Source organism: Myotis lucifugus, unplaced genomic scaffold (assembly GCF_000147115.1).
Source record: "Myotis lucifugus unplaced genomic scaffold, Myoluc2.0 scaffold_85, whole genome shotgun sequence".
NCBI classification, from domain to species: domain Eukaryota; kingdom Metazoa; phylum Chordata; class Mammalia; order Chiroptera; family Vespertilionidae; genus Myotis; species Myotis lucifugus.
In genome coordinates, this window is record NW_005871133.1 from 3,973,091 (window position 1) to 3,985,337 (window position 12,247).

The following is a 12,247-nucleotide window of genomic DNA, read 5'->3' on the forward strand; positions in this document are numbered from 1 at the left end:
CCTTTATTCCCAAATTACATCTGCTCCAACAGCAGTTCCCCTGAGGCCCTACTTTGGGGTGCTTTAAATATTTCCACAGGCTAGTCATAATTTTCCCTGTGTCCAGAGGAACCTCGCTGCTGGCAGTGCTCGTCATGAGAACACCGAGTCTGTGCCAATGGAACTGTCTCCTGCAGCCAAAGCTGTCGCTGCAGCTGCCAGGGCAAGGCTAGGTGTCAGGCAGAGGTGGGGGAAAGGACCTGCCTCGTTTCTGTGTCTCTGTCACCTAAGCCCTGAAATAGTTCTCCGTGTGCCTGGAACCTCTCAAAGTGGTCTCGAACCTCTCAAGCACCCTTTTCAGCTTCTGTACCTCCTCCTTTGCCCAGAATCTCACCAAGTCTCCGGTGAAAACAGTTCTGGGTTGGGACCTTGCCCTTCACAGGGGGTAAGTCACCGCCAGCACCCAGCTGAGTCAGGACCAATCCCAGTCACCCCTCCTACAGTCATTAGTCCCAATCCTGACCAATCTCCTCACTCATTCCCCCAGTTAGAAAACACATGTCACATGTCGCTGGGCATGAACTGCTACTAGTGATGGTGGGACAGAGCATGGCGGGGGCAGGGCTAGAGTCAGGATGTGCAGCCATCATCTCTGGCCCCGTCGCCACTAGCCAAGGTACTCAGTGACATGGATTCCAAACTTAGCAATACCCAGTGGGAATTTGGAGCAGGACACTGGGTGGAGCCTGTGGGAGAGTTCAGGGTAACCTTGGAAGGAGCCACTAGCCCTGGTGGAGAGATAGAGCTAATTCAGCAAACCCTTACTACCAGTGTGTCATTGGGATGAAGGGCGAGGCACTTACATCCAAACAGGTACTTAAGAACACCTTCCCTGTTCTCTTTGCTTTGCACCTCATCTGAGTTCTCTCTTGTAATCCAACATCTCTTGGATGCACCCCAAATACAAGGCCACTGTGCTGCTCCTTGTTAATACCATCAACTTGGCCTTTTTTCCAGTGCTAGTGGGCTGAGAGAACTGAAGAAACCTGGGTCCTGGAGAGCACACCGTGGCTTTGGTGTGGAGTGGGAGGAGTTTTTATTTGCCCTGGTGGCAGAGTTTGAGGGGTGGGAGGTGGGGACGGCAAGTGGCTTTCTCCACGCCCTCGATGGAAAGTTCTGTTGCCTCGTAGTTAGTGACGGGACTGCAAGCCGGAAACAAAACAAGTGCTTTCACCTGTCGCCCTGCTGGTGATCAAGGAAGACTGAAACCTCAATACAGTGGGGCCTTGACTTACTAGTGTCCCCACTAACGAGTTTTTTGAGATACCAGCTGTCAGCCGATTTTTTGCATTGAGTTGACAGAGTAATTTGAGTTAACGAGCTCCTTAACGAGCTCAATCTCAGAACAAATTAAACTCCTAAGTCAAGGCCCCACTGTAGTTTTTAAGCTGAAGGATTCCACTTAGTCAAATATATATTTAAAAAAATATATTTTAAAATTAAACATTTTTTCTTTCAATTTTATTTTGCATTGGTTTTAGGTTATAGCTTAGTGGTTAGACAATCATCCACTTTACATCGTGTTCCCCTCGATATTTCCAGTTCCCAACTGGCACCATACATACTAGTAGTTATTACAATATTATTGACTATATTTCTCTGCTTTACTTACTTCCTGTGATTATTGTGTAATTCCCAATCTGTACATCTTAACCCCTTCACCTCTTTCACCCAGTCCCCTGATCCCCCTCCCCTCTGGCAACCACCAGTTTGCTCTCTGTGTCTAGGAGTCTGTTTCAGTTTTGTTTGTTTTGTTTCAAAGAAATATTTTCATTCCCACGTGTCCTCCATTTCTTCCTCCTTGCCAACATGCGTGTGGCATCCCGCCCGTCCCTCCCGAGCCTCGTGGAAGTCCTGCAGGCTGTGCCGGGAACACAGACCACCTCCCACGGCAGCTGCCCCACTCCCTGCAGATGGCTGTTTGGTTCTTGGTGCTTTTATCTGACCCACCGGTCTCACCCAGCCACTGCCCTGGCCTATGTCCCCCTTCTTCTCCATTCCTCCTGCGCTGCATTCAGCTGCATGGCCTCTGAGCGGCCGCTCTGTTGACTTTCATGCCCCTGCCAGAGATTTCTAAAGCTCAGGTCTGATCTTGTCTTCTACTTCCTCCACTGGCTTCCAAGTCTTTAAAAAAAAAAAGACAACTGGGAATGTTCAAGATCCTCCGTGATCTCACCCGCAGTCTGGCCCTAGAGCCTTATTTTTCCCATAAATGGTCATTTCTAAACTACCTTTTGAAATGAGTTTGCTTCTTTACTTCTGTGTACCTGCTGCTGGTGCTTAGGATGCCCTTCAGTTGTCCCTTCCTGCCTGTGGGGATCCTTTTGCGGCCCAGTTTATGGCTCTTGGAGAAGTCCTGGCCCTGTCCAGTCTGCATGAACCTCTCACTCTGACCCCACAGGACACAGGGCCAGCTGCTCTGTCCCGGCACTCAGCATAGTCCCGGGGCACCGAGATCCTCCCCCCTCCTCTCCTCTCTCCTCCTCTCCCCTTTTTAAAGAGTTAGCCACCTCACATCTTAGACTTCCTGGCATCCCATTTTTAAATGTTCTACCCTTTTGTCTGTTTGTGACTTAGGCGTTGCTTCCTCATTGCTGGTTTTGAAAATGTGGTCCCTATGGAGTTAACTGTACACATGTCAGTCTTTGCCACAAACTCAGCCTCGGGGGATGGGGGGCAGAGCCTCTGTTGTTTATTTTTATAACCCCCACTGCACCTAGCACGATGCCTGGTAATTGACGGGGGTGGGCAGAGAAATCTCCAGAAACCTCACTGAGGACCGATGGGAGGTCTGCTGTTCAAAACAAACATTTTTTTTTGGAATTATTTTTCATTAGTGTTATGCGTTTCTCTTTTTTGTTTATTGGTATATGATTTACATGCCGTATCATGCACCCTTTTTTAGGTGTACACTTTTATGAATTTTAACAACTTTATATAGTTTTATAACCACTGTCATAATCAAGAAGGAGAACACCCCCCCACTCCCCCCATACTACCATGCTCTCCCCCCTATCTCCAGTCCCGGGCAGTCACTGATCTGATTTCTCTCCACACAGTGTTGGCTTTTCCCGACTGTCACTTATAAATGGAATCACACAGTACGTAGCCTTTAGCGCCTGGCTCCTCTCACTCAGGATCATGCTTTGTATTTTGGAAGTTTGATGACCTGGCCCTAGCCCACACTATCTGCACCCCCCTTCCTAATAGACTGGCACGGCATGGATGGGGGTCTGTGTGAGTTTCAGTCCAGGGTCCCAGCTGCTTTGTCTAACCCACTCCATAATGGCACCTTCCCCCCTTCCCCATAATGGCACCTGGAGTAAGATAGCCTTCTCCCCCGGGTCCTGACCTGTCACCCCCGTGGTTGTGGGGGGCACAGTGGAGGTGGAGAGTTGGGTGGGTGGGGTAGGTGACCACTAAATTCCTCCCTTGGGGAGGGGGTGGGTGGGGTGACGAAGGTCAGGCCTCTCCTGGCTAAAACAACAGAAGTGGTTCCAGTTGCCAAACAGCTGGAGGGGGCCGTCTGCTTTCCCTCAGCGGCATGGAAAGCCCTTTAATCGGCGGGCGTGCTGTTGTCAGGCCCGCCGTGGAGGTGTGTGGAAGAAGAGCAGAGCTGTGTGGTACGCACCGCGCCTTCCCTCTGACCTCCCTTATCTGCCCTCCTCCATCTTCAGGAGCCCCACTCCAGCCCTGCTGGCCGCCCCCTTTGCACCTGTGTAAATGCGGTGGCTGCGGGGTCAGGGAAGGGTGAGAGCGAGCTGGCAGAAGCAGGGAGGTGGGTCCTCCGTGCGGATGATGGATTAGATAGTGGCGGGGTGAGTGATGGTTTAATGGGAAACCGCTCCTCGTTCCCGAAGAAGCGGGCCCGGAGGAAAAGGCCACAGTTCGGTTTTGCAGACGAGGGAGCAAGTGACCAGAGGCGGCCGGTCCCTGGTGGGAGAGTAAGAGGCCGAGCTGCAGCTCCATGTCTGGAATGTGCTCTCTCCTTTTTGTTCCAGGCGCAGGCTCCGGGAGTGGCTTCCCCCCTCTCTCAATAGCAGAGTTACCTCCCAGAAATGCTTTGTAGTGCCTCAGTTTAAAAACTTGAGCTGGGCCCTAGCTGGTTTGGCTCAGAAAATAGAGCTTTAGCCTATGGACTGAAGGGGCCATGGTTCGATTCCCGTCAAGGGCACATGCCTGGGTTGTGGGCCCGATCCCCAGTGGGGGGCATGCAAGAGGCAGCCGAACAATGATTCTCTGTTATCATTGATGTTTCTATCTCTCTCCCTCTCCCTTCCTCTCTGAAATCAATAAAACTATATTAAACCAAACCAAACCTGAGCTGGACTTCGATTTATAAACAAGATGGGAAAAGTATCCCTCTCTTAGGAAAGCTCTCTCTGCTCGCAGAGCCCTTCTTCTCTCCTGTCCACTGGAGGGGCCACTGCCAGAGCTGAGCAGAGCCCCCTCCGCTCCTGGACAGCAGTGCCCGCCTCAGCTCCAGGGCTCAGGGCTGGACACCTGCGTGGAAGCGTGTGCTGCAGCAGGAGGATCTGGGCTTGCAGGCAGGCTGGGAGGCGTGCTCCACCACTCGCTAGCTCAACCTGGCCGAGCCTCAGCTTCCTCCTCCTCCTTCCATTCAATTCTGATTGAGCACCCCCTGTGGGCAAGGCCCTGCTGGGCACTGGGGATCCAGCAGTGTGGCACCCAGCAGATCTTGGTTCCTGCCGCAGGGAGTTTTTGGGTCAGTGGGGAGGATGAGCAAGAAACATAATGAAACAATTAGTCATTTAATTACCAGTGTGACAAAGGCCACAGGGGAAAGCAGAGGGTGTATGGAGGCTCCTCGCAGGAGTCCCGGCCTCCTGGGGAAGTAAATGCCCCAAGGAAGCCACATGTGCTCTGAGAGCAGAAGGGTGAATAGGAGCATATGAGGTGGACACACAGTCCAGGGAGATGGGCCGGCGTGTGCCAGGTCCAGAGGCAGGCAGGACAGGGCAGTGGGGCTGAGGAATTCTGCCCCACCGGGGGCCCAGGCACCAGGGTCCTTTACTGTATCTGCTCCCTACTCAGCAGGCACACATTCCCCTCCCCGTTCCTTCCAAACAGGCATTTGTGGATGGAGCTGGGAAGCTCACCGTTATTTACAACCTTAACTCTGTGGGACAAAATGAATTCAGGGTGTGAAAAATCTGACTTATAAATGAATTCATTTTATTATCTGGCTGTTGTTCTTCTTGGAGTGCACGCATATGGTAGCCGTCAGAAAAGCCAGAGTGCTAATCCCATTGGCTGTTAAATTAAACTCAGTTCAGGTTCAGCCACCCCGGGCATCTCAGATTACAGCCTGACCTATGGGTGACAAGTCTTGTCTGCAGGGTGGTGGGAAGGCTCCCTGCAGGGCTGTGGGGGGCGGCTCTCAGGCTAAGTCCAGCCTTCTGGCGAGGGTGGGGTGGGGGGGGCGGGAACTCCATGGTGACTTAGTGATGACGTGCATGGTATGTGGGTACTGTCTCAGCCACTTTGGTATATTCTCTTCAATGGCTTTACTTCAAGGGAGAAAATATGGTGTTTATGGTTTTCCTTATCTAATAGATGTTTTTTGAAAAGAGAAAAGGAGCAAACTGCTTTCCTTACTGCGTTTGAGAGCTTTAAGCTTTTGGTGGTATTTGGACAAAGAATATCTCTTTTCATAGTAAGTGATAAGAAAAAGGAGTTTCTTATCTAGGATATATTTTAGGTAAGGTTTAATAGTCACCCATTCATTCTTCACATAGGTATTGAACAACTGCTGTTGATCAGGCAGGGTGAGGCCCTGTGTATATAAAGAGGAATAAGAGAGTCTTTAGACGTGTAAACACATGAATGATAATGTCATATGTTGAGGCTTCAATAGAAGTCTGAGCCCAATGCAGCTGCGGGTTCAAGGAAGCTAGTGGTGGTGTTTAAAACATGAAAGCATTTGCTTTTTAGGGTGTTAACTCAGTGGTTGTATGGAATCTGAACTTGACTGAGGAAGAAAGGTTGGGGGCAAAGAGTCAAACATCTCGGCAAGAGATAAAGGACTGAATAAAGCCATCATGGCTAAGAGGAAGCTGGAGAGAGAGGCCCTGCCAGCCCCCCAGCCATTTCCACCACCCCAACTGAGCCAGAGGGTAAAGTCTTCGTGGATGTTTCAGCCCCAGCCAAGCTCCCAACCGAATGCCGCCAAGTGTAATCTCAGCAGACACCACGTGGAGCAGAAGAAGCTCCCAGCTGAGCCCAGCCAACCTGTAGAATTGAGAGAAATCATAAATCATTTGATACCACGACGTTTAGGGTTGGTTTGTTTTGCAGCCATAGCTAAGTGAGTACCCGAAGCTGTGTTATATATGAGTTTATTAACAAACACCCCTCAAATTAGTTGAGTTTGGCCTGTGATTTTTGAGTCTGATACCATAAAGAGGAAGACTACTTGCTACTCCAAATTGTGGCTGTCTCACAGTGATGGGCCACCGCCCCGGTTGCTTATTATGGTTCCTACCCCAACTTCTACACCTGGGAAACATAGCGCATCTTACCAGAAAAATGCCTGTGTAGAATTTTAGATCCAGGTTAAGTCAGCATGGTACAGGTGGAAGTGAAGACCGTGAAACCAACTCCATATTGCAAAGAATCAAACATCTCCCAGATGGAACCTTAGGCTGCCTTTGTTGTCCCCTACATTGTCATGGAAACTTGGCAGTCAGTCAAACCTAACACAGCTTGTGGTATTGGAGTGGTCACTCTGAGCCAAAGCAGTGGCAGGGTTTGCATTCTGCTCTTCTGGAGGTTGCAGGGCCCAGGTTGGCGTGTGTGCCTTTCAGACAGAAGGGATTGTTGGCCTAACATTGATTTCCTTTGTCCCCATCCCTTCTATGGTGAAGGATGCCCCCATCGGTAGCTTGCTACTCCCGTAGGAAGGTTGGATTATTTATATGTATTTCAAGTGCTTGTCCTACTTTACAAATGTGAGCAGACCACAAATGTGTGTTTGCTTTGGAATCATTCACTCCCCAAGGAGAGCGGGCGGGAGAAGACTGCACATGCACCGTTGTCCCAGCCCCTTTGTTTGGTTTCCTTATTACGCAATCATGTTTAACATAATTATTTTGTTTTTGTTGACTTTTGGTTGGGAAGAGGGAAGGGAATGTATGTGAGGATTTTAATGAAAATACTATTTTCCCCCAGAGGGAGACGGCTCAGCGTTTGCCTCACTGGGGAGACAGCTCGCCTCTGCCCAACACCAAAAATTTCCACCAACTGCAGTTGCTTTTGAGCCCACAACAGACTTCTGTGGCTCGGAGGCTCAGGTCTCGGCAGGGTGACTCAGACTGAGTTTTGTCTGTGTGCTGAGAGCACTGACCCAGGCCACAGGCTGCTGCTGGAGACTTCTAGCCTGTACCTCCTATGTCCTGCAGAAGAGAGGGAAACATCTACCTGTGGCTTCAGGTGGGCTGTGATGAACTCCTGGGCTGTCCTGGTGCTGACCCATAAGCAATGAACTGATTTCATGTCCAGTTTCAGAATGTGGAAATTATCATCAGGATCTGCTTCTTCCCCCTCCCCCGTCCCCCTTGGTCCAATCTGTCTGAGCTTAGCTCAAATAAGAGAAATTCCAGGGAGAATGAACCTATCTCCCCTCCCGTCTCGAACTGTGCTCTTGAATAGGGTAGCCACTAGCCACATATGGCTATGCAAATATAAGTTAACTAAAATTAAATGCAACTAAGAATTTAGTCCCTCAGTTGCGGTAGCTACAGTTTAGTTCTTAATGGCCATGTGTGGTTTGTGGCTACCATATTGGACAGCCCAGATGTAGGACAGGGCCATCCCCGCAGAAAGTTCTGCGGGACTGTGTGGCTTTGTAGCATTGCAGAGACCCTAGGATTAAATCCTCTCTTGTCCTTCAGTGTCCTGTTCCCTTACCATGTCGTCTTGCTTGTGTGTCTGCCCTAGAGTGCAAGTCATTGAGGGCAGGACTATGTTGGTTTTGGTCTGCTTCCCATGCCTTCTGCAGTGCTGGGTTCTTCACAGTATTCTCTTGTTGAGTACAAAAGTAGATGAATGGGTGGCTAAATAAGTAATGTTTGTGGACCCACAGTAATCCCCCTGGGGCCCTGGAGGTTTTATAGGATAACTATGAGGGCATAGTCATCCTACCCAAACTCCATTTTATAGAACTCATTGCTTTTTTTTTTTTTAAACACAAACACACACAGTTCCTAAAACAGATGAAAACAAGACACCACAGTTGATTGAAGATGGTCTTTAGCAAGGGCCCTATGCTGTCTCGGAACTTTTTTACTTGGTCTCAGGGATCAGTAATTTCTAGCTGGGACCTTTTGGGAACTCTTCTGACGCCGGAAGGATGTCCATGTGTGAGGCAGGTGGGGCTTCTTCTGAAGCTCTTTAACCTGTCTGCTGTAGAAAGAGTGTTCCCCTAGTTATTAAGCTGGTTTCTGGCGTCTATGTGGCGCCTATGTTGGTCCAGAGAAGGCCGTTTCCAAACCAAATTTATGGCCTGTAGTTCAATGCCACGGTGACGCCTGCAGCTGTCATCCCCTGTGAGCTGAGGAGGAGACAACAGGGTAACCTCCTGGAGTATGAAAAGAAACTGTCTTTTTTGATTCCTGTTTGCTTGTTTTTAAGGTGAACAAGACCCCTATGAGGAGCTCCTGATCGTAGGCTTAAAGTGGGCAGGGCTGTCCTATCTAGATCTTCAGGTTAGTGTCTGGCACACAGTAGGTTCTTGACGAACAGTTTCTGATTTTGTGACTCAGTTTTGCAATTGGGCCAGCGCTGTTTTTAGCAGTGTTTCTCTGGCATAATGAACGGCAGTGTGGGTTAGTGGTTAGAAGCATGGTCTGGAGCCAGGCCTTGGGTATCAATCCCAGCATGGATACGTACACACTGTGTAATCTTGGAGAAGTTGCCTAACTCCTCTGGGCTTTAGTTTTTTATCTGTAAAATGAAGATCGTAACATACCCTGCCTCAGAGGGTGATTATGAAGATTACATTGTTGGCATATTATAAGTAATATATAATTATCAGCTTTTATTATTATTACTCTTCAGACTTCGGGTCTGGCTACCAGATCCCTGTGACCAAGGATGGGTCCCTTGGTTTTCCCAGGCGTTGGAAGGTACATATGTTTCCATCCTCGTGTGATCATGAAAACAGAGGGCATGTTGTTCCTCGGCTCCTGCTGATTCACATGGCAAAATAACCTAACAAATAGGTCTTAAGAATCAGTGCGTTATTTCACGTAAGTAGCCCTGACTTCCACGGACAAGGAGCGAGTGGTGTGACGACAACAGTGCCCTAACCTGCTCTTGGCCAGCCTTGCACGTGAGGACATGGATCCTGCCGTCTGGCCTGGCGTCTGCTGCTCACCAGGGAGAATGGCGGAGCCAGGTCTGGCTGCATTCTAGGTGGCAGACAGATTAGGAATGGGACTTAGGAAGCCATACTGAGGGAGGATGGGGGGCCAGCTTTGCTGTTTTCAGCCTCCTGTGTCCTGTGCCGCGTTCAGCTGGGCCTTTGGGTCCCACGCTTTCTCTGGTGCACAGTCGGTTGGAGGCTGGGGGCTCTAGTGGCAGAGGAGCCGGGGTCGGGGTGGGAGGGACACCCCTCTCAGCCTCAAGATAACTTAAGTTCTGGGGTGGAGCTAAGGCAGGAATCTGTGCCCACTGCTGCCCATCGTGTAACTCGGGAGGGAGGGGGAAAGCTCAGAGCATGAGCGTGGAGAAGAGGCCCAGGGATCCCCGGGTGGCAGGAGCCTGGGAGGCCAGGCCTGTCACCTGCAGTGGCCTGTCACCTGGTTCTGAGCTAATGCCGCGTGGGAAATGCCATGGCAGGGATGCCTCATTGCACAAGAATGGAGCGCCCAGTGTTGCTCCTATGCTGGGGATGCGTTCACAGGCAGAATAGACAGTATCCTTGTCATGTGGGGCTCCGAGTTGGTGCTTCCATTGTTCCTCAAAGCACACAATCAATGCATCACACAAACTGTGTTAAAAGCCGTGAAGGAAAAGTGGGGTGTGAGAGGTTATTACAGGGGGACCATCCTCACCTGTGAGAGTTAGGGAAGGCCTCCCAGAGGAGGTGACGTGAGCTGAGGTCTGTAGCAGGGATGGGAGAGCGGGGAACAGGAGCAGTGTGTCCAAAGGCCTGGAGGTGGAACCAGTGTGGCTCTGGGGAAAACGCAGGCCGGTGCCTGACCAGCACAAGCAAGGAGGGGACAGAGCAGGAAGTGCTGAGGCCAGAGAGGGGCCCTGGGGTCAGATTTCTACAGGACAGAAAACCACGTGAAGGTCCCCAAGGGCAGTGGGACACCTTAGGTTCTAAGCAGGGGCAACCTGAGGGGAATTGAGGCTGGGGGTTGTGTGCCCCCTCCTGCTGTCCTATCAGCTCATCCCTCCTCTGTGTGCCTGCCTGGGAGGCGGCAGGCTTCCTCTGGACGTGATTCGATATATTATTGATCTTTATCCGGGAACACTAGGCTCTATCATGAAACACTCCCAGGACATTTCCTTTTGGGCTCTGGGCAAGACTTAGGTTGAACCTGTGAGTGTGGAGCTCAGGGTCTCTGAAGGGAGAGCCACGGTGCACTGTCCACCTGACGAAGCCTGTGCGGTGCTGTCAGCCCTCAGCTCTTCCTCCCTGTGCTGAGCAGCCAGCACCAGGCAGGAGTTGGGGGGGGTGGGAGTGGGGGGTGGGTTGGGGTGGGAGGGACTGGTTTTGCAGCTGGGAGGCAGTCTGTGCATTAATGGACAGGCTTGGGCTCTCTTGGAATCTTACCAGTAGGGGGCGTTTGTTTCCAGTGCTCCCTTGAAGAAATGGCACTGCCTCTGGACCTCCCGCTGCTGTCCTGGAAAAGGGTCAGCAAGTTCTCATCTTTCTGCTTCACACAAAGAGCCTGCAGATATACCTGAAACAGGGGTTGTGGTCACACCTTCCCGTACCCTGTGATCTTGGTGTGATCACTCAGTCAACTCTAGCACCACTGCAGCCAGATGTGTGCTCATGACATTGCCGTGCATTGTGGGATACCCATCCCCTCGCTCCGCACTGATGAAGAGCCTTCAGCGTGCCCAGATTCTGCTGTATGAGGGTGGATGAGAGGAGACCCAGCTCTCAAGGCCCATGCTGTGGAATTATGGGCTGTTCAAAAGAAGCTCATGGATTGTATGGCCTCCTGTTAACAGGGGTTCACTGATAAAGGGGTTCACGGTTATATAAGTTTGGGAGATGCATCATCATAAATGCCCCTTCCTGGTTATCTATTTCTATGTAACAAACTACCATTAAACTTAATGGCTAAAATAACAATTTATTATTATCTCTCACAGTACTGCGGGTTTGATGGGGATCAGCTGAGCGGTTCTCACTTGGGGTCTCTCACGCAGTTACTTCCTTTCATCTCTGTTAGCTGCAATCAGACAACAACTGGGGGTAGACTCATCAGAAGTTGCTTCACTCACATGTCTCCCGGCCTGGGTTGTCTGGGGATTTCTCCCTGCACATGGTTTCACCACATGGTAGCTTGGGCTTCCTCATAGCATGGCCGTCTGAGGGTTGTTAGGCTCCTTACATGGCAGCTGGTTTCCTCCAGAGTGAGTGTTGCAAGAGGCCTGGGAGGAAGCTGTAAGACTTTGTATGAACCTGCTTGGAAATCCCCAAACATCACTGCCACAGCCTTTTATTGGGTAGGTAAGTTAGTGAGGCCAGTCCAGATTCACGGGGAGGGGCTTAGACTCCACAGCTCAGTGGGAAGAGCAGCAAACAATTTGCAGCAATCTTTAATTTACTGTATCTCTTGGAGATTCACAATGCATGAGAACGTATCCAAGGTGTCTGAGAAGTCCTAAAGAAACCTGTCTAACTCAGCATTTTCCAAGCTGGTTATTATTGTTGTTTAAAATCAGGAACTCCTTTACTCACAGAAAATCATTTAGCTTGAATTCTGCCAGAGAGCAGTGGGCCGAAATGAAAAAGTAATTGATTTGTGGATCAATATTACTTTCTAATAAATAAAACTATCCAAAGATGGAATCTAGAGATGGCTAGGGAGTTCCTAATTTGGGGAAGTACCAAAAGAGAGGACTCGTGACCTGCATGGATGGGAAGGCTGAATGTCTCAGCGGGAAAAGCTTTGATTTGACTTCTGGCCAATCAAATGCACCACTTACAGCTTTGTAACAC

The 12,247-nt window shown here is 50.2% G+C and overlaps 1 protein-coding gene across 7 annotated transcripts in view; it reads left to right on the forward strand.

Moving 5' to 3' along the window:
- Positions 1 to 12,247, forward strand: part of SMOC1 (SPARC related modular calcium binding 1) — a 137,606-nt gene that overhangs the window by 52,235 nt on the left and 73,124 nt on the right. The window lies entirely within an intron of this gene.